Raw genomic sequence first — 25,161 nt, forward strand, 5'->3', positions numbered from 1 at the left:
ACCTCAGTCTGGTCATCTGCATGGCTCTCAAGACTCCCTTCCAAGCTCCCTCAGGAGAGCACAGAGAGCTCGGGACCTCCAACTTGGAGCCTTTCCAGCCCAGAGGTCAAAGTCCCTCCACGATCCCCAAAGAGGTAGCTCATCAGGTCTGTCCCAGTAATGCCCCACTCCTGGTACCGATTTCAGTCCGAGCTAGACTTTGTAAGCTTGTGATCAGACGCTGTGGCTAAAAGCAACTTGGACAGAGAAGAGTTGATCTCGCCTTAAGGCTGCCACCTAAGTCCCTCCCAGAGGGAAGCCCCAGTAGGAGCCCAGAAGCAGGAAGCCATGCAGAAGTTGTCCGTGGTGGGCTTTTCCCTCCAGGCTGGCTTGCTGCTCCTGCTTTCTTCACAGCTCCAAGAGGAATGTGGATATGCTTTGCAGACAGCACAGATGTCCCGCCTCAACGAACTGAACTGAACCTCCCTCCAACTGCCAGCCCCAGAACATCATACTTATTCATCGTCACACAAAACTTGTTGGATCTCTTCTTTTTCCTCTGCCGAGGAGGCTAAAACAGGTTCCCCCGCATCCCAAAGCCCCCAGCCCTGTGTACATATTTCATGAAGGAAAACATCAGGTCCCTGCAACTTTCCTCCTAACTGTGTACTGTTGGCAGTACCTACTTGAGAATGCCAAAGGTTCTGGGTGCTCCAGGACCGTCTTGTGACCCCAGAAGTAGCGCCAAAGCTGCAAAGCCCCCTCGGCCAAACAACCACATAGTTGAGAGGAGAGCATCTCCGTCTTCTACAAGGATGTCTTCAGCGTCAAAGAACTTGCTGAAAACAACCGATGCCTACCCTAGAGACAGTGAAAAACAACGATTTCGTTGTTGTTTTTTTGTTTTACTCTAGGTATCACGAGTGCACCGGAATTCCAGGACGCCAGAACACCTGCGCGGGAGTGTCAGGTCCTGACTTCAACACCCCAACCCCAACACCCACACCATCGCTACCTTCAGTGGGCTGCTCCGCAGCCAGCCATCGCTGACTGGTCCGGACCCTACCGCGCAGACTTTGCCAGCAGGCGCATGCTAGTGTGATCCTCCTCTGGACGAAGCCCAAGCAGAACAGAGGCACATGCGGATCTTTGCGATCCGCAAGCTCCCCACTCCCACACCCACCCTCACCCCGTCCCCACGCCCCTGTTGGGACACCTGCTGGCGAAGGCTTGCCTGCTGTCTGTTTGGCGCAGCCTCCTCCTCTCGCCCGGCGGCTGCCCGGGGACCGGCCGAACAGTCCCTTCCCGGATGCCCTTAGACTCTGGTGCCTCCCGGTGCCCACGAACCGGAGCCCTTCAGGTGGCAGAAGTGGGCTGGAGTCCGGTCCGGATAAGCATTGTCTGGGCTGCCCCCAGGATCTGCTGGCACTCTCACAAGGCTGCTAGCCATTGAGGTGGAGCTCAGTCCCCAGCTCAGCGCTCAGAATCCGACACTGTTTCCGCGCTGCCTGGCAGGGTCAAGGCGGAGGGATCCGGGCAGGGAGTGATTACCGGTGTGCCAACGTTACTTTACTGATTCACATCCGCCACTGCAGCAGGCGACACAAGGGTCCTGAGAAACGGTGGCATTACGACCGCCCGCCACGGCCTCTGCTCGACTTAAACCGCCCTTGGGGGCTTTCTGGGAAACCCTGGCTCGCGACGCCCACTGTCGGTCCCTGGGAAGCTGGGTGCGAGAACCAAGCCAGGTGCTTCTGGCTCTGCCGGGAGCATCTGGTTCTCAATAAAACCTGCCCACAGGAACCCCTTCCGATCCTGCAAACATCCCCCTCTCGGTGCCACCACCACCGCCAAGCCCAGCACCAGCACCGTATTCCATTCACCTATAGATTTTCTACCTCCTAAAGATTTTACAAGAACATAAAACAAACAAAAAAAAATGTGTGTATGTGTGTTCTTCAGTATATACTATCACACATATTTATACATGTTTGTATCTATACATACATCATATATAAACAAGTCTAATGTGCGTGCGTGTGTGTGCGTGTGTGTGTGTGTGCGTGTGTGTGTGTGTGTGTGAAATGAAAGAATTCGCTACCGATGTTTGAACTGGACGCTCCTTTGTGACTATTTCGGAAAGCTCACTGGGACCACCCTGTCATGCAGGCGATGCACGCTAGGCGTGTCAATCAGGTGATACAGGTTATGCATTCGAGGTAGGTGCGACAGGAGGAGCGGGCTAGCCAGAGGGTTTGTTGGAGAGGTAAGAGCAGGCGATCAGGAGATGGAGTGGTGTTGAGATTCCCTCGGTGGACGAGTGTTTGTGATCCGGGCGGTGTGTGAGAAAACTCGGCTTGTGATGGTGGCAGGTGAGAGGTCTGGGCTCCAGGGCAAGCAAGGAGTCTGAGCTGGGGAAGTGCAAAGTTGGCGTGTGGTGTCAGAGAGGCTGGTCCGGGATGTTAAGGTAGGCATGGTGCAGCCAGGGAGACTCTTAGGCAGAAGACGGTTCTGTGGTACTGGGTGATGGGTTTCTGGAAAGAAAGAGGAAAAGGGAAAGGGGGTGGAGGGAGAGTGAGAGAGAGAGAGAGAGAGAGAGAGAGAGAGAGAGAGAGAGAGAGAGAGAGAGAGAGAAATATGGAGGGGAGATGTGGAGTTGTGGTCTTGGTCTGTGTAGCTCATGTACAAACAAAAGGGTCACTCAAAAGGGGTCAGGGTGGTGAGGTGGGAAGTGGAGGGACTAAGAAGAGAGGCTTCCCTGACCGGGAATCGAACCCGGGCCGCGGCGGTGAGAGCGCCGAATCCTAACCACTAGACCACCAGGGAGCGTGGGTCCCATGCTCACGGCTATCAACTCCTGGAAACAGACAGACACACACCCTCTCGGCCACCAGGGCAGACATGCTGCCTGCCTGCCGGCCTGCCCGCCTGCCCGTCTCCTCATACCCGGCCGCCTGATGCATGCTAAGGCCTTAGGAGGCTGGCGTTCTCGATTCTCTCTTGGCCCTGGCCCTGGCCCTGGCGCTGGGCTGCCACTTGCCCCCTGGCCTCTGCCGCTTCCACAGCCATCACGGTGCGACTTCGGGGACTAGAAACTTGCCCCTGCCGCTTCTCCTCCCGGTGCCCACTACCTGAAAAGGTCTGGCGCTTTCCGATCTTCCCTGCCTACAGTAGAGCCTGGGCCCCAGCTCGGCGGAGCCAGGCAGGGCCCGGGTGGGCGCGTCCTGGGTGAGGACCTTGGCAAAAGTTGGGCACGCTGCGTTGGCCGGGAATCGAACCCGGGTCAACTGCTTGGAAGGCAGCTATGCTCACCACTATACCACCAACGCCGCACAGCCGGACCCACACCCCCACGTCGCCGCCGACTGCCACCACACGGCGCCCAGCGCCCTCGACGCCGCCTACCTCTTACTTGCCTGCGCACCGCACGCACGCACGGGGGACGCCCCAACCACGAACACACCCACGGCTCCTCCTCTCCGCGCTCTTCCTCGGCCTCCCACGCGCGCCTCTCACATGTTCACGCCTTTCCAATGGGGCGCTCCCGTCTCCTGGCTGCTGCAAGACGGCGCGCTAGCCCAGGCCAGTGCGCCAGGGACCGCTCCCGGCAGGCCGCCACCCTGAGCGGCCTGGGCGCCGGTGCAGTCGGCAGAAAAGGGGTTTGAGGGCTCCGGAGAGGCTTTGCTGGAGATTATGGGGCTCGGCGGGCTGACGTGGGTCTGGGTCTGCGCGTGGGGCGTGGGTGGAAGGGCTAGCGCCCGCGGGCCACCTAGGTGTCCAAAAAGGACATCATGTCTCCCCGTCGGGGAATCGAACCCCGGTCTCCCGCGTGACAGGCGGGGATACTCACCACTATACTAACGAGGACGACGACAGCCACAAACACACGCACTCCGTGCCCGTCTACCACGCCAGGGAAGAACCACAGGCGTCCGTCTCCCCCAACGACCACCTCTTGCTCTGCACTGCACCGCAACCCAAAAGACCCCGAAACCCGGCGTCAACACCAGGACCCCGACCCGCAGCCCCGCCAGACCACCGTGTCGCCGGACCCCTGTCCCCGCCGGGCTGGAGACCCGGCCTCTAAGCCACCGGTGCCGAGTGCGAGTGGTTGCGGGCAACACTCGCCGTGTCAGGACGAGAGGCTGGTGCCACACACCCGGGCCGCCCTGCGTGCTGTGGGGACAGACAGGGGGCCTGCAGGCCGGGGATCCGGCCCGGGACCTGGAGGTACTCTGGCGCCTAGCAGCGTCCCGTCGTCGGTGCTCTTCTGGCAAGGTAAAGTTCGGCGGGCGAGGCCCGCAGCTCGAGCACCCAGACGCGGCCAGACGAGGCCAGACGGGCGCCTGCCCCGGCGCGCCGTCCGCTGAAGCCCGCTTGCGCGCGCCTGGGCGCCGGTCGCCGGTCGCCTGCGAGGCGAGCGGTCTACGCCCCAGACCTGCTGTCAGGATGGCCGAGCGGTCTAAGGCGCTGCGTTCAGGTCGCAGTCTCCCCTGGAGGCGTGGGTTCGAATCCCACTCCTGACAAGCTTGCCTTTTGACACTCCACCGCACTCCATCCCACCGCGAAAGACCCGACTCCGAAGCCTTCCCTCACAGACCTGCATCTGCAGGAGAGCCCTCCCCTCAACACCAACCAACCTCTGCCGTTGGGGAGCGGGGGCGGGGGGTGGTCGTGTTGCGTCGGGTGGGAGAAGGTCGAGTGAGTAGGAGATAGGACCTGAGCACCCGGGTGACCAGCCAGCCGGGTGCCAGCGCCTTCTGTCCACAGCAAACCTCTGGGGGCCCCGAGTTTCAATCCAGCACACCGAAGCCCTGGCCTCCTCGAAGGACCCTGTGCCCGCACTACAACAAGCTCTCCTCGCTCGCTCGCTTCCCACGAGTGTGCACACACCAGACACGCGCCAGGAGCGCGCGTAGGAGCGCGCCAGATACGTGCCAGTCAGTGGCTTCCAGGCGAGGCGAGGTACACACCCCACGACCTCAGCTAGAGGCCTGGACACTCCTCGTCCCCTCTGTCTGACCCAATTGGCCTCTCCTGACCGCTGATCCATCCATCTTTCCACCCATGCATCATTCCATCCATGAGTCCTTCCGAACAACCAGATATACAACAATGGAACCGTCCGACCGACCGTCCGTCCGTCTGTCCGTCCCTGCGTGCATCCACGCAAACAAAGGTCCATCCATCTATCTATCCATCGATCTATCGATCCATGCATCGATCCATGCATCGATCCATCCATCCATCCATCCATCCTTCCATCCATCCATCCATCCATCCATCCATCCATCCATCCATCCATCCAGGCGGGCAGCCAGCATTCGGAGCTAGGGTTCCTGGAGTGGCAGCAAGGGCAGGCTGTGAGAGCATCAGGTAGTAAGTGTGTTCAGGGCATGGGTGGTTCAGTGGTAGAATTCTCGCCTGCCACGCGGGAGGCCCGGGTTCGATTCCCGGCCCATGCAGAGTCCAGTCCCTTTTGGTCCTCACGCGCACCTTCCCTTCGCCCACCCTGGGCCGCACAGGGACAATCAATCACAGGACACTCCAGTGTGTCAACTCTACAGTGCTGCCAAACACCGCTTCACTTCTCCTATCTGTGTCTTCAGTGTGCCACAGCACCACTGTCCGCGCCCTCCAACCTACACACTCACCTGTGCACATCTCTCACTTTGCCATCCCATACACTCCTCCCTCTCTGCTCAGTCGATGCACTCCGCGCCTAAGCGCCTAAGCGCCTCCGTGCGTGTGCACAGAAACACAGAGAGGGAGAGAGAGAGAGAGACTGTCTCTTCCCAGAGAAACTGTTCTCTCTCTCTTTTCTCTCTCTCTCTCTCTCTCTCTCTCTCTCTCTCTCTCTCTCTCTCTCTCTCACACACACACACACACACACACAGATATGGAAGAAGGGAAGACAGACACAGAATACTCCCTCCCATGCGCGCCCATGCCCTTAGATTCCCTCATTCAGAGAGAAGAGTAAGAGAGAGACATAGAGGAAGAGAGGCACACACAAAGAGCACACACAGAGAGAAACGAAAGAAAGAGGGACAAACACACACTCGCCTGCGCACGCACGCATAACACGGACTCCAGAGGCACAAGGGCACACAGTTGATTCCATGTTCCTCCATGCTAAGCCCTCCCTCACTGAACGGTCCCTCAGTGACCAATACTGATGTGTACCCATGGTTGTTATGCTGCTGCTGCTGCTGCTGCTGCTGCTGCTGCTGCTGCTGCCGCCGCCGCCGCCGCCGCCACCACCAGTGGGAATGGTGATGATGATGATGGGCTTGGTGGAACAGGCTGCTTGACCCATCTCCAGGGTCCTATACCCATTTTTGAGTAAAGACCAGGACCAAAACTTAATTGTGCTGGCTCTTGTTGTGATCAACCTCTGTGACCGATGGTAAATTGGGGCGAGAATGGCTTATTTCTTCTTATAGCTCATGAGTACCACACTGGGAGAAGTGGGGAGGACTGGAGGCGGGAGGGGGTGTGTTGGTATGGGTGGTGTGGTGTAAAGGATCTGAGGGCTTCGTGGTTGGTGGACCCAGAGGCAGGAACTTATGCAGAAGCTGTGCATGAGTTCAGCCTCTTCATTCTCTTATCCACCCCAGGACCACCTGCCTGGTGATTGGCACCATTCAGCCATCCCAGCCCATCCCCACCCCCACTCTCCTGCTGGTCACTTGGGGATCCAGACAACCATATCCCCCACACTTGGCTATACCCAGCACCTGAGGAGGGAATCTCCCCGATTCAAAGTCCCTCTTCCCAGATGTGCGCTGGTTTATGCCAACTTGACCAGAACAGACCAGCACAGTTGAGCCCCTTCCAACCTGGCACACAAACGGTTCCCTCATTGTGCCAGAACCTTTTCTTTCCTGCTCTGCCCCAGGAGCTCATCTGAATGCGATCCTCACCATATGAATATGCGCGACCTTTGTCCAACAGTCTATAACCATTCAAACCTTCAAGATCGTCTCCTTAAAACACCCAGAGACTCTTATCGAGGTCAAAGCCCCAATCCCTCCTCAAACCCCTAGTAGTTTAACTGTGTAGACTGTTGGCTCCTTGAATAACATTTTTTTTTCCTTTCGAGATAAACACGAGGGGAGCAAAGAAGAATCAGGGTACAGGCACAAAACTAAAAGCAAATCAAAACCGACGTCTAATTCTCAAATCCCATAGTCTCACGTCTTGTTTTCGCTTGCTCTGTTGTGAACTGCAAAAGGCTCCAAGGGTCCCTTGGAGCATAGGCAGTGTGTCTGTCTGCTGTGGATCCTTTGGCTCCGTGGGCTCCAAGCCAGGCTGCTTCTCTCCTTAGCGGTTGTCCCTCGGTAGGGATGTCTCCAAGACTCTCACCTCCAAAGGTGACACAGCCTAGGCTGTGCTCTCTTTAGTGCCTCTGCCCCTGACACGGGGGGAGCCAAGACTGGGCTGCTCCCAGGGACACGGCCCCCCTCCTGTTTTGTGGCTTCTTCTTTCTTCTGCCCTGTTTTTCTTCCACCCTTTCAACACCCTCATACTAGAGAAGAGAGAAAAGGGGTTAAAGAGATAAGGACAGGTTCCCAGAATGAGACCCTGGCCAGGAGGGCAACGTTCTACTTACACTACTTCCCGCTGATTGAGGGAGCCAATTTCTCTGGGAGAGTTCAATATTGGTTGTCAGGATTTCCATGTTGTTACTGCTACTTCTACTGCTTCTGCTACGACTGACACTATTGTCCTCCTCCTCCTCGTCCTCTTCCTCCTCTGCCTCCAGCTCTTCCTCCTCTTCCTCCTCCTCCGCCTCCTCCACTTCTTCCTCCTCCTCTTCCTTCTCCCCCTCTTCCTCCACCTCCTCTCCCTCCTCTTTGTTTTCCTGCTGCTCCTCCTCCTCCACCTACTCCTCCTCCTCCTCTTCCTCATTTTCCTCCTCCTCCTCTTCCTTCTCCCCCTCTTCCTCCTCCTCCGCCTCCTCCTTTTTCTGCTCCTCCTCCTGCCGCTGCTGCTACTCCCCTTCCTCCACTTTCTCCTCCTCCTCCTTCTCCTCCTCCTCCCCCTTCTCCTCTTCCTCCTCCTCCCTCTCCTCTTCCTCCTCCTGCTGCTGGGATTGCTGCTCCCCTTCCTCCACTTTTTCCTCCTCCTCCTCCTCCTCCTCTTCCTCCTCCTCCTCTTCCTCCTCATCCCCCTCCTCCTTGGACAAATCCATTGTGCAAAAATATTTCATAAACCTTGATTCCAGAAACAAACAAACAACAACACACCCTGCCTCTTTGGGCCCTAACAGTCGCCCAATATTTCAGCAGCTGCCAAATCCTGCCGGTGCAAGAGCACATCATGGACAGCAGCCCCTTAGCCCCACACCTGGCATGAAAGGGATCTCTCTGGTGGGTTTTTGTTTTTTGTTGTTGTTGTTGTTGTTTTGGGTTTGTTTGTTTTATTTTTATTTTTTGGTTCTTGTTGTTGTTGTTTTAGATCCATGATTCCAAAATGGTCACTACACCTTTCTGTGTCACTGGGGCTCCCAGTCCAACTGGTCCTGCACCTTCACTAATGTCCTCTATCAGCTTCCCCTTCCTGGACTCCAGTCCTGCCGAGCATCCCAGCTCCTCACCTGCTCCCAGTGATCCCTCCCTTCATGCGTTCCATCCATCCCAGCCTGGCTGGCTCCTGCACATTCTCAAATGCCTGACTAGCGTGAGATGCAGTCTAGGCACCTATGCAACACAGCATCTGTATGTTGACCTTCAGGAAATACTCCCAGAGGGTTTCACCCGGGTCATGCTGCTGTCTCGTTAATCATGGCTACTTTCTCAGCTCCAGTTGAACAACATCAATGATTGTCCACGCTGAGGCGAGGTCTCACCTTGGTGGATCCAGTCTCCTGCTCATTAGTCACAGATGATTCTCCAGCCCGGGCTGACCTGGAACACAGATTCTTAACTCAGAACACCGAATGGCCCCAGCAGAGTCTATCAGGGACTCCCAAGCTGCCCTCTGAGTGGGTGTGGGATGGGATGAAAATGAAAACAACCTCATGAGCACCACCTCAGTCTGGTCATCTGCATGGCTCTCAAGACTCCCTTCCAAGCTCCCTCAGGAGAGCACAGAGAGCTCGGGACCTCCAACTTGGAGCCTTTCCAGCCCAGAGGTCAAAGTCCCTCCACGATCCCCAAAGAGGTAGCTCATCAGGTCTGTCCCAGTAATGCCCCACTCCTGGTACCGATTTCAGTCCGAGCTAGACTTTGTAAGCTTGTGATCAGACGCTGTGGCTAAAAGCAACTTGGACAGAGAAGAGTTGATCTCGCCTTAAGGCTGCCACCTAAGTCCCTCCCAGAGGGAAGCCCCAGTAGGAGCCCAGAAGCAGGAAGCCATGCAGAAGTTGTCCGTGGTGGGCTTTTCCCTCCAGGCTGGCTTGCTGCTCCTGCTTTCTTCACAGCTCCAAGAGGAATGTGGATATGCTTTGCAGACAGCACAGATGTCCCGCCTCAACGAACTGAACTGAACCTCCCTCCAACTGCCAGCCCCAGAACATCATACTTATTCATCGTCACACAAAACTTGTTGGATCTCTTCTTTTTCCTCTGCCGAGGAGGCTAAAACAGGTTCCCCGCATCCCAAAGCCCCCAGCCCTGTGTACATATTTCATGAAGGAAAACATCAGGTCCCTGCAACTTTCCTCCTAACTGTGTACTGTTGGCAGTACCTACTTGAGAATGCCAAAGGTTCTGGGTGCTCCAGGACCGTCTTGTGACCCCAGAAGTAGCGCCAAAGCTGCAAAGCCCCCTCGGCCAAACAACCACATAGTTGAGAGGAGAGCATCTCCGTCTTCTACAAGGATGTCTTCAGCGTCAAAGAACTTGCTGAAAACAACCGATGCCTACCCTAGAGACAGTGAAAAACAACGATTTCGTTGTTGTTTTTTTGTTTTACTCTAGGTATCACGAGTGCACCGGAATTCCAGGACGCCAGAACACCTGCGCGGGAGTGTCAGGTCCTGAATTCAACACCCCAACCCCAACACCCACACCATCGCTACCTTCAGTGGGCTGCTCCGCAGCCAGCCATCGCTGACTGGTCCGGACCCTACCGCGCAGACTTTGCCAGCAGGCGCATGCTAGTGTGATCCTCCTCTGGACGAAGCCCAAGCAGAACAGAGGCACATGCGGATCTTTGCGATCCGCAAGCTCCCCACTCCCACACCCACCCTCACCCCGTCCCCACGCCCCTGTTGGGACACCTGCTGGCGAAGGCTTGCCTGCTGTCTGTTTGGCGCAGCCTCCTCCTCTCGCCCGGCGGCTGCCCGGGGACCGGCCGAACAGTCCCTTCCCGGATGCCCTTAGACTCTGGTGCCTCCCGGTGCCCACGAACCGGAGCCCTTCAGGTGGCAGAAGTGGGCTGGAGTCCGGTCCGGATAAGCATTGTCTGGGCTGCCCCCAGGATCTGCTGGCACTCTCACAAGGCTGCTAGCCATTGAGGTGGAGCTCAGTCCCCAGCTCAGCGCTCAGAATCCGACACTGTTTCCGCGCTGCCTGGCAGGGTCAAGGCGGAGGGATCCGGGCAGGGAGTGATTACCGGTGTGCCAACGTTACTTTACTGATTCACATCCGCCACTGCAGCAGGCGACACAAGGGTCCTGAGAAACGGTGGCATTACGACCGCCCGCCACGGCCTCTGCTCGACTTAAACCGCCCTTGGGGGCTTTCTGGGAAACCCTGGCTCGCGACGCCCACTGTCGGTCCCTGGGAAGCTGGGTGCGAGAACCAAGCCAGGTGCTTCTGGCTCTGCCGGGAGCATCTGGTTCTCAATAAAACCTGCCCACAGGAACCCCTTCCGATCCTGCAAACATCCCCCTCTCGGTGCCACCACCACCGCCAAGCCCAGCACCAGCACCGTATTCCATTCACCTATAGATTTTCTACCTCCTAAAGATTTTACAAGAACATAAAACAAACAAAAAAAAATGTGTGTATGTGTGTTCTTCAGTATATACTATCACACATATTTATACATGTTTGTATCTATACATACATCATATATAAACAAGTCTAATGTGCGTGCGTGTGTGTGCGTGTGTGTGTGTGTGCGTGTGTGTGTGTGTGTGTGAAATGAAAGAATTCGCTACCGATGTTTGAACTGGACGCTCCTTTGTGACTATTTCGGAAAGCTCACTGGGACCACCCTGTCATGCACGCGATGCACGCTAGGCGTGTCAATCAGGTGATACAGGTTATGCATTCGAGGTAGGTGCGACAGGAGGAGCGGGCTAGCCAGAGGGTTTGTTGGAGAGGTAAGAGCAGGCGATCAGGAGATGGAGTGGTGTTGAGATTCCCTCGGTGGACGAGTGTTTGTGATCCGGGCGGTGTGTGAGAAAACTCGGCTTGTGATGGTGGCAGGTGAGAGGTCTGGGCTCCAGGGCAAGCAAGGAGTCTGAGCTGGGGAAGTGCAAAGTTGGCGTGTGGTGTCAGAGAGGCTGGTCCGGGATGTTAAGGTAGGCATGGTGCAGCCAGGGAGACTCTTAGGCAGAAGACGGTTCTGTGGTACTGGGTGATGGGTTTCTGGAAAGAAAGAGGAAAAGGGAAAGGGGGTGGAGGGAGAGTGAGAGAGAGAGAGAGAGAGAGAGAGAGAGAGAGAGAGAGAGAGAGAGAAATATGGAGGGGAGATGTGGAGTTGTGGTCTTGGTCTGTGTAGCTCATGTACAAACAAAAGGGTCACTCAAAAGGGGTCAGGGTGGTGAGGTGGGAAGTGGAGGGACTAAGAAGAGAGGCTTCCCTGACCGGGAATCGAACCCGGGCCGCGGCGGTGAGAGCGCCGAATCCTAACCACTAGACCACCAGGGAGCGTGGGTCCCATGCTCACGGCTATCAACTCCTGGAAACAGACAGACACACACCCTCTCGGCCACCAGGGCAGACATGCTGCCTGCCTGCCGGCCTGCCCGCCTGCCCGTCTCCTCATACCCGGCCGCCTGATGCATGCTAAGGCCTTAGGAGGCTGGCGTTCTCGATTCTCTCTTGGCCCTGGCCCTGGCCCTGGCGCTGGGCTGCCACTTGCCCCCTGGCCTCTGCCGCTTCCACAGCCATCACGGTGCGACTTCGGGGACTAGAAACTTGCCCCTGCCGCTTCTCCTCCCGGTGCCCACTACCTGAAAAGGTCTGGCGCTTTCCGATCTTCCCTGCCTACAGTAGAGCCTGGGCCCCAGCTCGGCGGAGCCAGGCAGGGCCCGGGTGGGCGCGTCCTGGGTGAGGACCTTGGCAAAAGTTGGGGACGCTGCGTTGGCCGGGAATCGAACCCGGGTCAACTGCTTGGAAGGCAGCTATGCTCACCTCTATACCACCAACGCCGCACAGCCGGACCCACACCCCCACGTCGCCGCCGACTGCCACCACACGGCGCCCAGCGCCCTCGACGCCGCCTACCTCTTACTTGCCTGCGCACCGCACGCACGCACGGGGGACGCCCCAACCACGAACACACCCACGGCTCCTCCTCTCCGCGCTCTTCCTCGGCCTCCCACGCGCGCCTCTCACATGTTCACGCCTTTCCAATGGGGCGCTCCCGTCTCCTGGCTGCTGCAAGACGGCGCGCTAGCCCAGGCCAGTGCGCCAGGGACCGCTCCCGGCAGGCCGCCACCCTGAGCGGCCTGGGCGCCGGTGCAGTCGGCAGAAAAGGGGTTTGAGGGCTCCGGAGAGGCTTTGCTGGAGATTATGGGGCTCGGCGGGCTGACGTGGGTCTGGGTCTGCGCGTGGGGCGTGGGTGGAAGGGCTAGCGCCCGCGGGCCACCTAGGTGTCCAAAAAGGACATCATGTCTCCCCGTCGGGGAATCGAACCCCGGTCTCCCGCGTGACAGGCGGGGATACTCACCACTATACTAACGAGGACGACGACAGCCACAAACACACGCACTCCGTGCCCGTCTACCACGCCAGGGAAGAACCACAGGCGTCCGTCTCCCCCAACGACCACCTCTTGCTCTGCACTGCACCGCAACCCAAAAGACCCCGAAACCCGGCGTCAACACCAGGACCCCGACCCGCAGCCCCGCCAGACCACCGTGTCGCCGGACCCCTGTCCCCGCCGGGCTGGAGACCCGGCCTCTAAGCCACCGGTGCCGAGTGCGAGTGGTTGCGGGCAACACTCGCCGTGTCAGGACGAGAGGCTGGTGCCACACACCCGGGCCGCCCTGCGTGCTGTGGGGACAGACAGGGGGCCTGCAGGCCGGGGATCCGGCCCGGGACCTGGAGGTACTCTGGCGCCTAGCAGCGTCCCGTCGTCGGTGCTCTTCTGGCAAGGTATAAAGTTCGGCGGGCGAGGCCCGCAGCTCGAGCACCCAGACGCGGCCAGACGAGGCCAGACGGGCGCCTGCCCCGGCGCGCCGTCCGCTGAAGCCCGCTTGCGCGCGCCTGGGCGCCGGTCGCCGGTCGCCTGCGAGGCGAGCGGTCTACGCCCCAGACCTGCTGTCAGGATGGCCGAGCGGTCTAAGGCGCTGCGTTCAGGTCGCAGTCTCCCCTGGAGGCGTGGGTTCGAATCCCACTCCTGACAAGCTTGCCTTTTGACACTCCACCGCACTCCATCCCACCGCGAAAGACCCGACTCCGAAGCCTTCCCTCACAGACCTGCATCTGCAGGAGAGCCCTCCCCTCAACACCAACCAACCTCTGCCGTTGGGGAGCGGGGGCGGGGGGTGGTCGTGTTGCGTCGGGTGGGAGAAGGTCGAGTGAGTAGGAGATAGGACCTGAGCACCCGGGTGACCAGCCAGCCGGGTGCCAGCGCCTTCTGTCCACAGCAAACCTCTGGGGGCCCCGAGTTTCAATCCAGCACACCGAAGCCCTGGCCTCCTCGAAGGACCCTGTGCCCGCACTACAACAAGCTCTCCTCGCTCGCTCGCTTCCCACGAGTGTGCACACACCAGACACGCGCCAGGAGCGCGCGTAGGAGCGCGCCAGATACGTGCCAGTCAGTGGCTTCCAGGCGAGGCGAGGTACACACCCCACGACCTCAGCTAGAGGCCTGGACACTCCTCGTCCCCTCTGTCTGACCCAATTGGCCTCTCCTGACCGCTGATCCATCCATCTTTCCACCCATGCATCATTCCATCCATGAGTCCTTCCGAACAACCAGATATACAACAATGGAACCGTCCGACCGACCGTCCGTCCGTCTGTCCGTCCCTGCGTGCATCCACGCAAACAAAGGTCCATCCATCTATCTATCCATCGATCTATCGATCCATGCATCGATCCATGCATCGATCCATCCATCCATCCATCCATCCTTCCATCCATCCATCCATCCATCCATCCATCCATCCATCCATCCAGGCGGGCAGCCAGCATTCGGAGCTAGGGTTCCTGGAGTGGCAGCAAGGGCAGGCTGTGAGAGCATCAGGTAGTAAGTGTGTTCAGGGCATGGGTGGTTCAGTGGTAGAATTCTCGCCTGCCACGCGGGAGGCCCGGGTTCGATTCCCGGCCCATGCAGAGTCCAGTCCCTTTTGGTCCTCACGCGCACCTTCCCTTCGCCCACCCTGGGCCGCACAGGGACAATCAATCACAGGACACTCCAGTGTGTCAACTCTACAGTGCTGCCAAACACCGCTTCACTTCTCCTATCTGTGTCTTCAGTGTGCCACAGCACCACTGTCCGCGCCCTCCAACCTACACACTCACCTGTGCACATCTCTCACTTTGCCATCCCATACACTCCTCCCTCTCTGCTCAGTCGATGCACTCCGCGCCTAAGCGCCTAAGCGCCTCCGTGCGTGTGCACAGAAACACAGAGAGGGAGAGAGAGAGAGAGACTGTCTCTTCCCAGAGAAACTGTTCTCTCTCTCTTCTCTCTCTCTCTCTCTCTCTCTCTCTCTCTCTCTCTCTCTCACACACACACACACACACACACACACACACAGATATGGAAGAAGGGAAGACAGACACAGAATACTCCCTCCCATGCGCGCCCATGCCCTTAGATTCCCTCATTCAGAGAGAAGAGTAAGAGAGAGACATAGAGGAAGAGAGGCACACACAAAGAGCACACACAGAGAGAAACGAAAGAAAGAGGGACAAACACACACTCGCCTGCGCACGCACGCATAACACGGACTCCAGAGGCACAAGGGCACACAGTTGATTCCATGTTCCTCCATGCTAAGCCCTCCCTCACTGAACGGTCCCTCAGTGACCAATACTGATGTGTACCCATGGTTGTTATGCTGCTGCTGCTGCTGCTGCTGCTGCTGCTGCTGCTGCTGCTGCTGCTGCAGCTCCTGCTGCTGCTGCTGCTGCTGCTGCAGCTCCTGCTGCTGCTGCTGCTGCTGCCGCCGCCGCCGCCGCCGCCGCCGCCGCCGCCGCCACCGCCAGTGGGAATGGTGATGATGATGATGGGCTTGGTGGAACAGGCTGCTTGACCCATCTCCAGGGTCCTATACCCATTTTTGAGTAAAGACCAGGACCAAAACTTAATTGTGCTGGCTCTTGTTGTGATCAACCTCTGTGACCGAAGGTAAATTGGGGCGAGAATGGCTTATTTCTTCTTATAGCTCATGAGTACCACCCTGGGAGAAGTGGGGAGGACTGGAGGCGGGAGGGGGTGTGTTGGTATGGGTGGTGTGGTGTAAAGGATCTGAGGGCTTCGTGGTTGGTGGACCCAGAGGCAGGAACTTATGCAGAAGCTGTGCATGAGTTCAGCCTCTTCATTCTCTTATCCACCCCAGGACCACCTGCCTGGCGATTGGCACCATTCAGCCATCCCAGCCCATCCCCACCCCCACTCTCCTGCTGGTCACTTGGGGATCCAGACAACCATATCCCCCACACTTGGCTATACCCAGCACCTGAGGAGGGAATCTCCCCGATTCAAAGTCCCTCTTCCCAGATGTGCGCTGGTTTATGCCAACTTGACCAGAACAGACCAGCACAGTTGAGCCCCTTCCAACCTGGCACACAAACGGTTCCCTCATTGTGCCAGAACCTTTTCTTTCCTGCTCTGCCCCAGGAGCTCATCTGAATGCGATCCTCACCATATGAATATGCGCGACCTTTGTCCAACAGTCTATAACCATTCAAACCTTCAAGATCGTCTCCTTAAAACACCCAGAGACTCTTATCGAGGTCAAAGCCCCAATGCCTCCTCAAACCCCTAGTAGTTTAACTGTGTAGACTGTTGGCTCCTTGAATAACATTTTTTTTTCCTTTCGAGATAAACACGAGGGGAGCAAAGAAGAATCAGGGTACAGGCACAAAACTAAAAGCAAATCAAAACCGACGTCTAATTCTCAAATCCCATAGTCTCACGTCTTGTTTTCGCTTGCTCTGTTGTGAGCTGCAAAAGGCTCCAAGGGTCCCTTGGAGCATAGGCAGTGTGTCTGTCTGCTGTGGATCCTTTGGCTCCGTGGGCTCCAAGCCAGGCTGCTTCTCTCCTTAGCGGTTGTCCCTCGGTAGGGATGTCTCCAAGACTCTCACCTCCAAAGGTGACACAGCCTAGGCTGTGCTCTCTTTAGTGCCTCTGCCCCTGACACGGGGGGAGCCAAGACTGGGCTGCTCCCAGGGACACGGCCCCCCTCCTGTTTTGTGGCTTCTTCTTTCTTCTGCCCTGTTTTTCTTCCACCCTTTCAACACCCTCATACTAGAGAAGAGAGAAAAGGGGTTAAAGAGATAAGGACAGGTTCCCAGAATGAGACCCTGGCCAGGAGGGCAACGTTCTACTTACACTACTTCCCGCTGATTGAGGGAGCCAATTTCTCTGGGAGAGTTCAATATTGGTTGTCAGGATTTCCATGTTGTTACTGCTACTTCTACTGCTTCTGCTACGACTGACACTATTGTCCTCCTCCTCCTCGTCCTCTTCCTCCTCTGCCTCCAGCTCTTCCTCCTCTTCCTCCTCCTCCGCCTCCTCCACTTCTTCCTCCTCCTCTTCCTTCTCCCCCTCTTCCTCCACCTCCTCTCCCTCCTCTTTGTTTTCCTGCTGCTCCTCCTCCTCCACCTACTCCTCCTCCTCCTCTTCCTCATTTTCCTCCTCCTCCTCTTCCTTCTCCCCCTCTTCCTCCTCCTCCGCCTCCTCCTTTTTCTGCTCCTCCTCCTGCCGCTGCTGCTACTCCCCTTCCTCCACTTTCTCCTCCTCCTCCTTCTCCTCCTCCTCCCCCTTCTCCTCTTCCTCCTCCTCCCTCTCCTCTTCCTCCTCCTGCTGCTGGGATTGCTGCTCCCCTTCCTCCACTTTTTCCTCCTCCTCCTCCTCCTCCTCCTCCTCCTCTTCCTCCTCCTCCTCCTCATCCTCATCCCCCTCCTCCTTGGACAAATCCATTGTGCAAAAATATTTCATAAACCTTGATTCCAGAAACAAACAAACAACAACACACCCTGCCTCTTTGGGCCCTAACAGTCGCCCAATATTTCAGCAGCTGCCAAATCCTGCCGGTGCAAGAGCACATCATGGACAGCAGCCCCTTAGCCCCACACCTGGCATGAAAGGGATCTCTCTGGTGGGTTTTTGTTTTTTGTTGTTGTTGTTGTTGTTTTGGGTTTGTTTGTTTTATTTTTATTTTTTGGTTCTTGTTGTTGTTGTTTTAGATCCATGATTCCAAAATGGTCACTACACCTTTCTGTGTCACTGGGGCTCCCAGTCCAACTGGTCCTGCACCTTCACTAATGTCCTCTATCAGCTTCCCCTTCCTGGACTCCAGTCCTGCCGAGCATCCCAGCTCCTCACCTGCTCCCAGTGATCCCTCCCTTCATGCGTTCCATCCATCCCAGCCTGGCTGGCTCCTGCACATTCTCAAATGCCTGACTAGCGTGAGATGCAGTCTAGGCACCTATGCAACACAGCATCTGTATGTTGACCTTCAGGAAATACTCCCAGAGGGTTTCACCCGGGTCATGCTGCTGTCTCGTTAATCATGGCTACTTTCTCAGCTCCAGTTGAACAACATCAATGATTGTCCACGCTGAGGCGAGGTCTCACCTTGGTGGATCCAGTCTCCTGCTCATTAGTCACAGATGATTCTCCAGCCCGGGCTGACCTGGAACACAGATTCTTAACTCAGAACACCGAATGGCCCCAGCAGAGTCTATCAGGGACTCCCAAGCTGCCCTCTGAGTGGGTGTGGGATGGGATGAAAATGAAAACAACCTCATGAGCACCACCTCAGTCTGGTCATCTGCATGGCTCTCAAGACTCCCTTCCAAGCTCCCTCAGGAGAGCACAGAGAGCTCGGGACCTCCAACTTGGAGCCTTTCCAGCCCAGAGGTCAAAGTCCCTCCACGATCCCCAAAGAGGTAGCTCATCAGGTCTGTCCCAGTAATGCCCCACTCCTGGTACCGATTTCAGTCCGAGCTAGACTTTGTAAGCTTGTGATCAGACGCTGTGGCTAAAAGCAACTTGGACAGAGAAGAGTTGATCTCGCCTTAAGGCTGCCACCTAAGTCCCTCCCAGAGGGAAGCCCCAGTAGGAGCCCAGAAGCAGGAAGCCATGCAGAAGTTGTCCGTGGTGGGCTTTTCCCTCCAGGCTGGCTTGCTGCTCCTGCTTTCTTCACAGCTCCAAGAGGAATGTGGATATGCTTTGCAGACAGCACAGATGTCCCGCCTCAACGAACTGAACTGAACCTCCCTCCAACTGCCAGCCCCAGAACATCATACTTATTCATCGTCACACAAAACTTGTTGGATCTCTTCTTTTTCCTCTGCCGAGGAGGCTAAAACAGGTTCCCCGCATCCCAAAGCCCCCAGCCCTGTGTACATATTTCATGAAGGAAAACATCAGGTCCCTGCAACTTTCCTCCTAACTGTGTACTGTTGGCAGTACCTACTTGAGAATGCCAAAGGTTCTGGGTGCTCCAGGACCGTCTTGTGACCCCAGAAGTAGCGCCAAAGCTGCAAAGCCCCCTCGGCCAAACAACCACATAGTTGAGAGGAGAGCATCTCCGTCTTCTACAAGGATGTCTTCAGCGTCAAAGAACTTGCTGAAAACAACCGATGCCTACCCTAGAGACAGTGAAAAACAACGATTTCGTTGTTGTTTTTTTGTTTTACTCTAGGTATCACGAGTGCACCGGAATTCCAGGACGCCAGAACACCTGCGCGGGAGTGTCAGGTCCTGACTTCAACACCCCAACCCCAACACCCACACCATCGCTACCTTCAGTGGGCTGCTCCGCAGCCAGCCATCGCTGACTGGTCCGGACCCTACCGCGCAGACTTTGCCAGCAGGCGCATGCTAGTGTGATCCTCCTCTGGACGAAGCCCAAGCAGAACAGAGGCACATGCGGATCTTTGCGATCCGCAAGCTCCCCACTCCCACACCCACCCTCACCCCGTCCCCACGCCCCTGTTGGGACACCTGCTGGCGAAGGCTTGCCTGCTGTCTGTTTGGCGCAGCCTCCTCCTCTCGCCCGGCGGCTGCCCGGGGACCGGCCGAACAGTCCCTTCCCGGATGCCCTTAGACTCTGGTGCCTCCCGGTGCCCACGAACCGGAGCCCTTCAGGTGGCAGAAGTGGGCTGGAGTCCGGTCCGGATAAGCATTGTCTGGGCTGCCCCCAGGATCTGCTGGCACTCTCACAAGGCTGCTAGCCATTGAGGTGGAGCTCAGTCCCCAGCTCAGCGCTCAGAATCCGACACTGTTTCCGCGCTGCCTGGCAGGGTCAAGGCGGAGGGATCCGGGCAGGGAGTGATTACCGGTGTGCCAACGTTACTTTACTGATTCACATCCGCCACTGCAGCAGGCGACACAAGGGTCCTGAGAAACGGTGGCATTACGACCGCCCGCCACGGCCTCTGCTCGACTTAAACGGCCCTTGGGGGCTTTCTGGGAAATCCTGGCTCGCGACGCCCACTGTCGGTCCCTGGGAAGCTGGGTGCGAGAACCAAGCCAGGTGCTTCTGGCTCTGCCGGGAGCATCTGGTTCTCAATAAAACCTGCCCACAGGAACCCCTTCCGATCCTGCAAACATCCCCCTCTCGGTGCCACCACCACCGCCAAGCCCAGCACCAGCACCGTATTCCATTCACCTATAGATTTTCTACCTCCTAAAGATTTTACAAGAACATAAAACAAACAAAAAAAAAATGTGTGTATGTGTGTTCTTCAGTATATACTATCACACATATTTATACATGTTTGTATCTATACATACATCATATATAAATAAGTCTAATGTGCGTGCGTGCGTGTGTGTGTGTGTGTGTGCGTGTGTGTGTGTGTGTGTGAAATGAAAGAATTCGCTACCGATGTTTGAACTGGACGCTCCTTTGTGACTATTTCGGAAAGCTCACTGGGACCACCCTGTCATGCACGCGATGCACGCTAGGCGTGTCAATCAGGTGATACAGGTTATGCATTCGAGGTAGGTGCGACAGGAGGAGCGGGCTAGCCAGAGGGTTTGTTGGAGAGGTAAGAGCAGGCGATCAGGAGATGGAGTGGTGTTGAGATTCCCTCGGTGGACGAGTGTTTGTGATCCGGGCGGTGTGTGAGAAAGCTCGGCTTGTGATGGTGGCAGGTGAGAGGTCTGGGCTCCAGGGCAAGCAAGGAGTCTGAGCTGGGGAAGTGCAAAGTTGGCGTGTGGTGTCAGAGAGGCTGGTCCGGGATGTTAAGGTAGGCATGGTGCAGCCAGGGAGACTCTTAGGCAGAAGACGGTTCTGTGGTACTGGGTGATGGGTTTCTGGAAAGAAAGAGGAAAAGGGAAAGGGGGTGGAGAGAGAGAGAGAGAGAGAGAGAGAGAGAGAGAGAGAGAGAGAGAGAGAGAGAGAAATATGGAGGGGAGATGTGGAGTTGTGGTCTTGGTCTGTTTAGCTCATGTACAAACAAAAGGGTCACTCAAAAGGGGTCAGGGTGGTGAGGTGGGAAGTGGAGGGACTAAGAAGAGAGGCTTCCCTGACCGGGAATCGAACCCGGGCCGCGGCGGTGAGAGCGCCGAATCCTAACCACTAGACCACCAGGGAGCGTGGGTCCCATGCTCAAGGCTATCAACTCCTGGAAACAGACAGACACACACCCTCTCGGCCACCAGGGCAGACATGCTGCCTGCCTGCCGGCCTGCCCGCCTGCCCGTCTCCTCATACCCGGCCGCCTGATGCATGCTAAGGCCTTAGGAGGCTGGCGTTCTCGATTCTCTCTTGGCCCTGGCCCTGGCCCTGGCGCTGGGCTGCCACTTGCCCCCTGGCCTCTGCCGCTTCCACAGCCATCACGGTGCGACTTCGGGGACTAGAAACTTGCCCCTGCCGCTTCTCCTCCCGGTGCCCACTACCTGAAAAGGTCTGGCGCTTTCCGATCTTCCCTGCCTACAGTAGAGCCTGGGCCCCAGCTCGGCGGAGCCAGGCAGGGCCCGGGTGGGCGCGTCCTGGGTGAGGACCTTGGCAAAAGTTGGGCACGCTGCGTTGGCCGGGAATCGAACCCGGGTCAACTGCTTGGAAGGCAGCTATGCTCACCACTATACCACCAACGCCGCACAGCCGGACCCACACCCCCACGTCGCCGCCGACTGCCACCACACGGCGCCCAGCGCCCTCGACGCCGCCTACCTCTTACTTGCCTGCGCACCGCACGCACGCACGGGGGACGCCCCAACCACGAACACACCCACGGCTCCTCCTCTCCGCGCTCTTCCTCGGCCTCCCACGCGCGCCTCTCACATGTTCACGCCTTTCCAATGGGGCGCTCCCGTCTCCTGGCTGCTGCAAGACGGCGCGCTAGCCCAGGCCAGTGCGCCAGGGACCGCTCCCGGCAGGCCGCCACCCTGAGCGGCCTGGGCGCCGGTGCAGTCGGCAGAAAAGGGGTTTGAGGGCTCCGGAGAGGCTTTGCTGGAGATTATGGGGCTCGGCGGGCTGACGTGGGTCTGGGTCTGCGCGTGGGGCGTGGGTGGAAGGGCTAGCGCCCGCGGGCCACCTAGGTGTCCAAAAAGGACATCATGTCTCCCCGTCGGGGAATCGAACCCCGGTCTCCCGCGTGACAGGCGGGGATACTCACCACTATACTAACGAGGACGACGACAGCCACAAACACACGCACTCCGTGCCCGTCTACCACGCCAGGGAAGAACCACAGGCGTCCGTCTCCCCCAACGACCACCTCTTGCTCTGCACTGCACCGCAACCCAAAAGACCCCGAAACCCGGCGTCAACACCAGGACCCCGACCCGCAGCCCCGCCAGACCACCGTGTCGCCGGACCCCTGTCCCCGCCGGGCTGGAGACCCGGCCTCTAAGCCACCGGTGCCGAGTGCGAGTGGTTGCGGGCAACACTCGCCGTGTCAGGACGAGAGGCTGGTGCCACACACCCGGGCCGCCCTGCGTGCTGTGGGGACAGACAGGGGGCCTGCAGGCCGGGGATCCGGCCCGGGACCTGGAGGTACTCTGGCGCCTAGCAGCGTCCCGTCGTCGGTGCTCTTCTGGCAAGGTAAAGTTCGGCGGGCGAGGCCCGCAGCTCGAGCACCCAGACGCGGCCAGACGAGGCCAGACGGGCGCCTGCCCCGGCGCGCCGTCCGCTGAAGCCCGCTTGCGCGCGCCTGGGCGCCGGTCGCCGGTCGCCTGCGAGGCGAGCGGTCTACGCCCCAGACCTGCTGTCAGGATGGCCGAGCGGTCTAAGGCGCTGCGTTCAGGTCGCAGTCTCCCCTGGAGGCGTGGGTTCGAATCCCACTCCTGACAAGCTTGCCTTTTGACACTCCACCGCACTCCATCCCACCGCGAAAGACCCGACTCCGAAGCCTTCCCTCACAGACCTGCATCTGCAGGAGAGCCCTCCCCTCAACACCAACCAACCTCTGCCGTTGGGGAGCGGGGGCGGGGGGTGGTCGTGTTGCGTCGGGTGGGAGAAGGTCGAGTGAGTAGGAGATAGGACCTGAGCACCCGGGTGACCAGCCAGCCGGGTGCCAGCGCCTTCTGTCCACAGCAAACCTCTGGGGGCCCCGAGTTTCAATCCAGCACACCGAAGCCCTGGCCTCCTCGAAGGACCATGTGCCCGCACTACAACAAGCTCTCCTCGCTCGCTCGCTCGCTCGCTCGCTTCCCACGAGTGTGCACACACCAGACACGCGCCAGGAGCGCGCGTAGGAGCGCGCCAGATACGTGCCAGTCAGTGGCTTCCAGGCGAGGCGAGGTACACACCCCACGACCTCAGCTAGAGGCCTGGACACTCCTCGTCCCCTCTGTCTGACCCAATTGGCCTCTCCTGACCGCTGATCCATCCATCTTTCCACCCATGCATCATTCCATCCATGAGTCCTTCCGAACAACCAGATATACAACAATGGAACCGTCCGACCGACCGTCCGTCCGTCTGTCCGTCCCTGCGTGCATCCACGCAAACAAAGGTCCATCCATCTATCTATCCATCGATCTATCGATCCATGCATCGATCCATGCATCGATCCATCCATCCATCCATCCATCCTTCCATCCATCCATCCATCCATCCATCCATCCATCCATCCATCCATCCAGGCGGGCAGCCAGCATTCGGAGCTAGGGTTCCTGGAGTGGCAGCAAGGGCAGGCTGTGAGAGCATCAGGTAGTAAGTGTGTTCAGGGCATGGGTGGTTCAGTGGTAGAATTCTCGCCTGCCACGCGGGAGGCCCGGGTTCGATTCCCGGCCCATGCAGAGTCCAGTCCCTTTTGGTCCTCACGCGCACCTTCCCTTCGCCCACCCTGGGCCGCACAGGGACAATCAATCACAGGACACTCCAGTGTGTCAACTCTACAGTGCTGCCAAACACCGCTTCACTTCTCCTATCTGTGTCTTCAGTGTGCCACAGCACCACTGTCCGCGCCCTCCAACCTACACACTCACCTGTGCACATCTCTCACTTTGCCATCCCATACACTCCTCCCTCTCTGCTCAGTCGATGCACTCCGCGCCTAAGCGCCTAAGCGCCTCCGTGCGTGTGCACAGAAACACAGAGAGGGAGAGAGAGAGAGAGACTGTCTCTTCCCAGAGAAACTGTTCTCTCTCTCTTTTCTCTCTCTCTCTCTCTCTCTCTCTCTCTCTCTCTCTCTCTCTCTCTCTCTCTCACACACACACACACACACACACAGATATGGAAGAAGGGAAGACAGACACAGAATACTCCCTCCCATGCGCGCCCATGCCCTTAGATTCCCTCATTCAGAGAGAAGAGTAAGAGAGAGACATAGAGGAAGAGAGGCACACACAAAGAGCACACACAGAGAGAAACGAAAGAAAGAGGGACAAACACACACTCGCCTGCGCACGCACGCATAACACGGACTCCAGAGGCACAAGGGCACACAGTTGATTCCATGTTCCTCCATGCTAAGCCCTCCCTCACTGAACGGTCCCTCAGTGACCAATACTGATGTGTACCCATGGTTGTTATGCTGCTGCTGCTGCTGCTGCTGCTGCTGCTGCTGCTGCCGCCGCCGCCGCCACCGCCAGTGGGAATGGTGATGATGATGATGGGCTTGGTGGAACAGGCTGCTTGACCCATCTCCAGGGTCCTATACCCATTTTTGAGTAAAGACCAGGACCAAAACTTAATTGTGCTGGCTCTTGTTGTGATCAACCTCTGTGACCGAAGGTAAATTGGGGCGAGAATGGCTTATTTCTTCTTATAGCTCATGAGTAGCACCCTGGGAGAAGTGGGGAGGACTGGAGGCGGGAGGGGGTTTGTTGGTATGGGTGGTGTGGTGTAAAGGATCTGAGGGCTTCGTGGTTGGTGGACCAGAGGCAGGAACTTATGCAGAAGCTGTGCATGAGTTCAGCCTCTTCATTCTCTTATCCACCCCAGGACCACCTGCCTGGCGATTGGCACCATTCAGCCATCCCAGCCCATCCCCACCCCCACTCTCCTGCTGGTCACTTGGGGATCCAGACAACCATATCCCCCACACTTGGCTATACCCAGCACCTGAGGAGGGAATCTCCCCGATTCAAAGTCCCTCTTCCCAGATGTGCGCTGGTTTATGCCAACTTGACCAGAACAGACCAGCACAGTTGAGCCCCTTCCAACCTGGCACACAAACGGTTCCCTCATTGAGCCAGAACCTTTTCTTTCCTGCTCTGCCCCAGGAGCTCATCTGAATGCGATCCTCACCATATGAATATGCGCGACCTTTGTCCAACAGTCTATAACCATTCAAACCTTCAAGATCGTCTCCTTAAAACACCCAGAGACTCTTATCGAGGTCAAAGCCCCAATGCCTCCTCAAACCCCTAGTAGTTTAACTGTGTAGACTGTTGGCTCCTTGAATAACATTTTTT

At 57.6% G+C, this 25,161-nt stretch overlaps 15 non-coding genes across 15 annotated transcripts; 6 read left to right on the plus strand and 9 right to left on the minus strand.

The window, feature by feature from the left end:
• Positions 1–2,733: 2,733 nt before the first annotated feature.
• Positions 2,734–2,805, minus strand: Trnae-cuc7 (transfer RNA glutamic acid (anticodon CUC) 7). Its single transcript has one exon. It is a non-coding gene; the product is annotated as a tRNA-Glu (tRNA).
• Positions 2,806–3,236: 431 nt separating this feature from the next.
• Positions 3,237–3,308, minus strand: Trnag-ucc (transfer RNA glycine (anticodon UCC)). Its single transcript has one exon. It is a non-coding gene; the product is annotated as a tRNA-Gly (tRNA).
• A 466-nt stretch (positions 3,309–3,774) lies between these two features.
• On the minus strand, positions 3,775–3,846 carry Trnad-guc (transfer RNA aspartic acid (anticodon GUC)). The gene has a single exon. It is a non-coding gene; the product is annotated as a tRNA-Asp (tRNA).
• A 576-nt stretch (positions 3,847–4,422) lies between these two features.
• Positions 4,423–4,505, plus strand: Trnal-cag15 (transfer RNA leucine (anticodon CAG) 15). The gene has a single exon. It is a non-coding gene; the product is annotated as a tRNA-Leu (tRNA).
• Positions 4,506–5,373: 868 nt separating this feature from the next.
• Trnag-gcc (transfer RNA glycine (anticodon GCC)) lies at positions 5,374–5,444 on the plus strand. The gene has a single exon. It is a non-coding gene; the product is annotated as a tRNA-Gly (tRNA).
• Positions 5,445–11,735: 6,291 nt separating this feature from the next.
• Trnae-cuc (transfer RNA glutamic acid (anticodon CUC)) lies at positions 11,736–11,807 on the minus strand. Its single transcript has one exon. It is a non-coding gene; the product is annotated as a tRNA-Glu (tRNA).
• A 431-nt stretch (positions 11,808–12,238) lies between these two features.
• Trnag-ucc (transfer RNA glycine (anticodon UCC)) lies at positions 12,239–12,310 on the minus strand. Its single transcript has one exon. It is a non-coding gene; the product is annotated as a tRNA-Gly (tRNA).
• A 466-nt stretch (positions 12,311–12,776) lies between these two features.
• Positions 12,777–12,848, minus strand: Trnad-guc (transfer RNA aspartic acid (anticodon GUC)). The gene has a single exon. It is a non-coding gene; the product is annotated as a tRNA-Asp (tRNA).
• Positions 12,849–13,426: 578 nt separating this feature from the next.
• Positions 13,427–13,509, plus strand: Trnal-cag (transfer RNA leucine (anticodon CAG)). Its single transcript has one exon. It is a non-coding gene; the product is annotated as a tRNA-Leu (tRNA).
• An 864-nt stretch (positions 13,510–14,373) lies between these two features.
• On the plus strand, positions 14,374–14,444 carry Trnag-gcc (transfer RNA glycine (anticodon GCC)). Its single transcript has one exon. It is a non-coding gene; the product is annotated as a tRNA-Gly (tRNA).
• Positions 14,445–20,818: 6,374 nt separating this feature from the next.
• Positions 20,819–20,890, minus strand: Trnae-cuc (transfer RNA glutamic acid (anticodon CUC)). The gene has a single exon. It is a non-coding gene; the product is annotated as a tRNA-Glu (tRNA).
• A 431-nt stretch (positions 20,891–21,321) lies between these two features.
• Positions 21,322–21,393, minus strand: Trnag-ucc (transfer RNA glycine (anticodon UCC)). Its single transcript has one exon. It is a non-coding gene; the product is annotated as a tRNA-Gly (tRNA).
• A 466-nt stretch (positions 21,394–21,859) lies between these two features.
• On the minus strand, positions 21,860–21,931 carry Trnad-guc (transfer RNA aspartic acid (anticodon GUC)). Its single transcript has one exon. It is a non-coding gene; the product is annotated as a tRNA-Asp (tRNA).
• Positions 21,932–22,507: 576 nt separating this feature from the next.
• Positions 22,508–22,590, plus strand: Trnal-cag (transfer RNA leucine (anticodon CAG)). Its single transcript has one exon. It is a non-coding gene; the product is annotated as a tRNA-Leu (tRNA).
• An 880-nt stretch (positions 22,591–23,470) lies between these two features.
• Trnag-gcc (transfer RNA glycine (anticodon GCC)) lies at positions 23,471–23,541 on the plus strand. The gene has a single exon. It is a non-coding gene; the product is annotated as a tRNA-Gly (tRNA).
• The last annotated feature ends 1,620 nt before the right edge of the window (positions 23,542–25,161 follow it).

This window comes from Rattus norvegicus, chromosome 13 (assembly GCF_036323735.1).
Source record: "Rattus norvegicus strain BN/NHsdMcwi chromosome 13, GRCr8, whole genome shotgun sequence".
Lineage (NCBI taxonomy): Eukaryota > Metazoa > Chordata > Mammalia > Rodentia > Muridae > Rattus > Rattus norvegicus.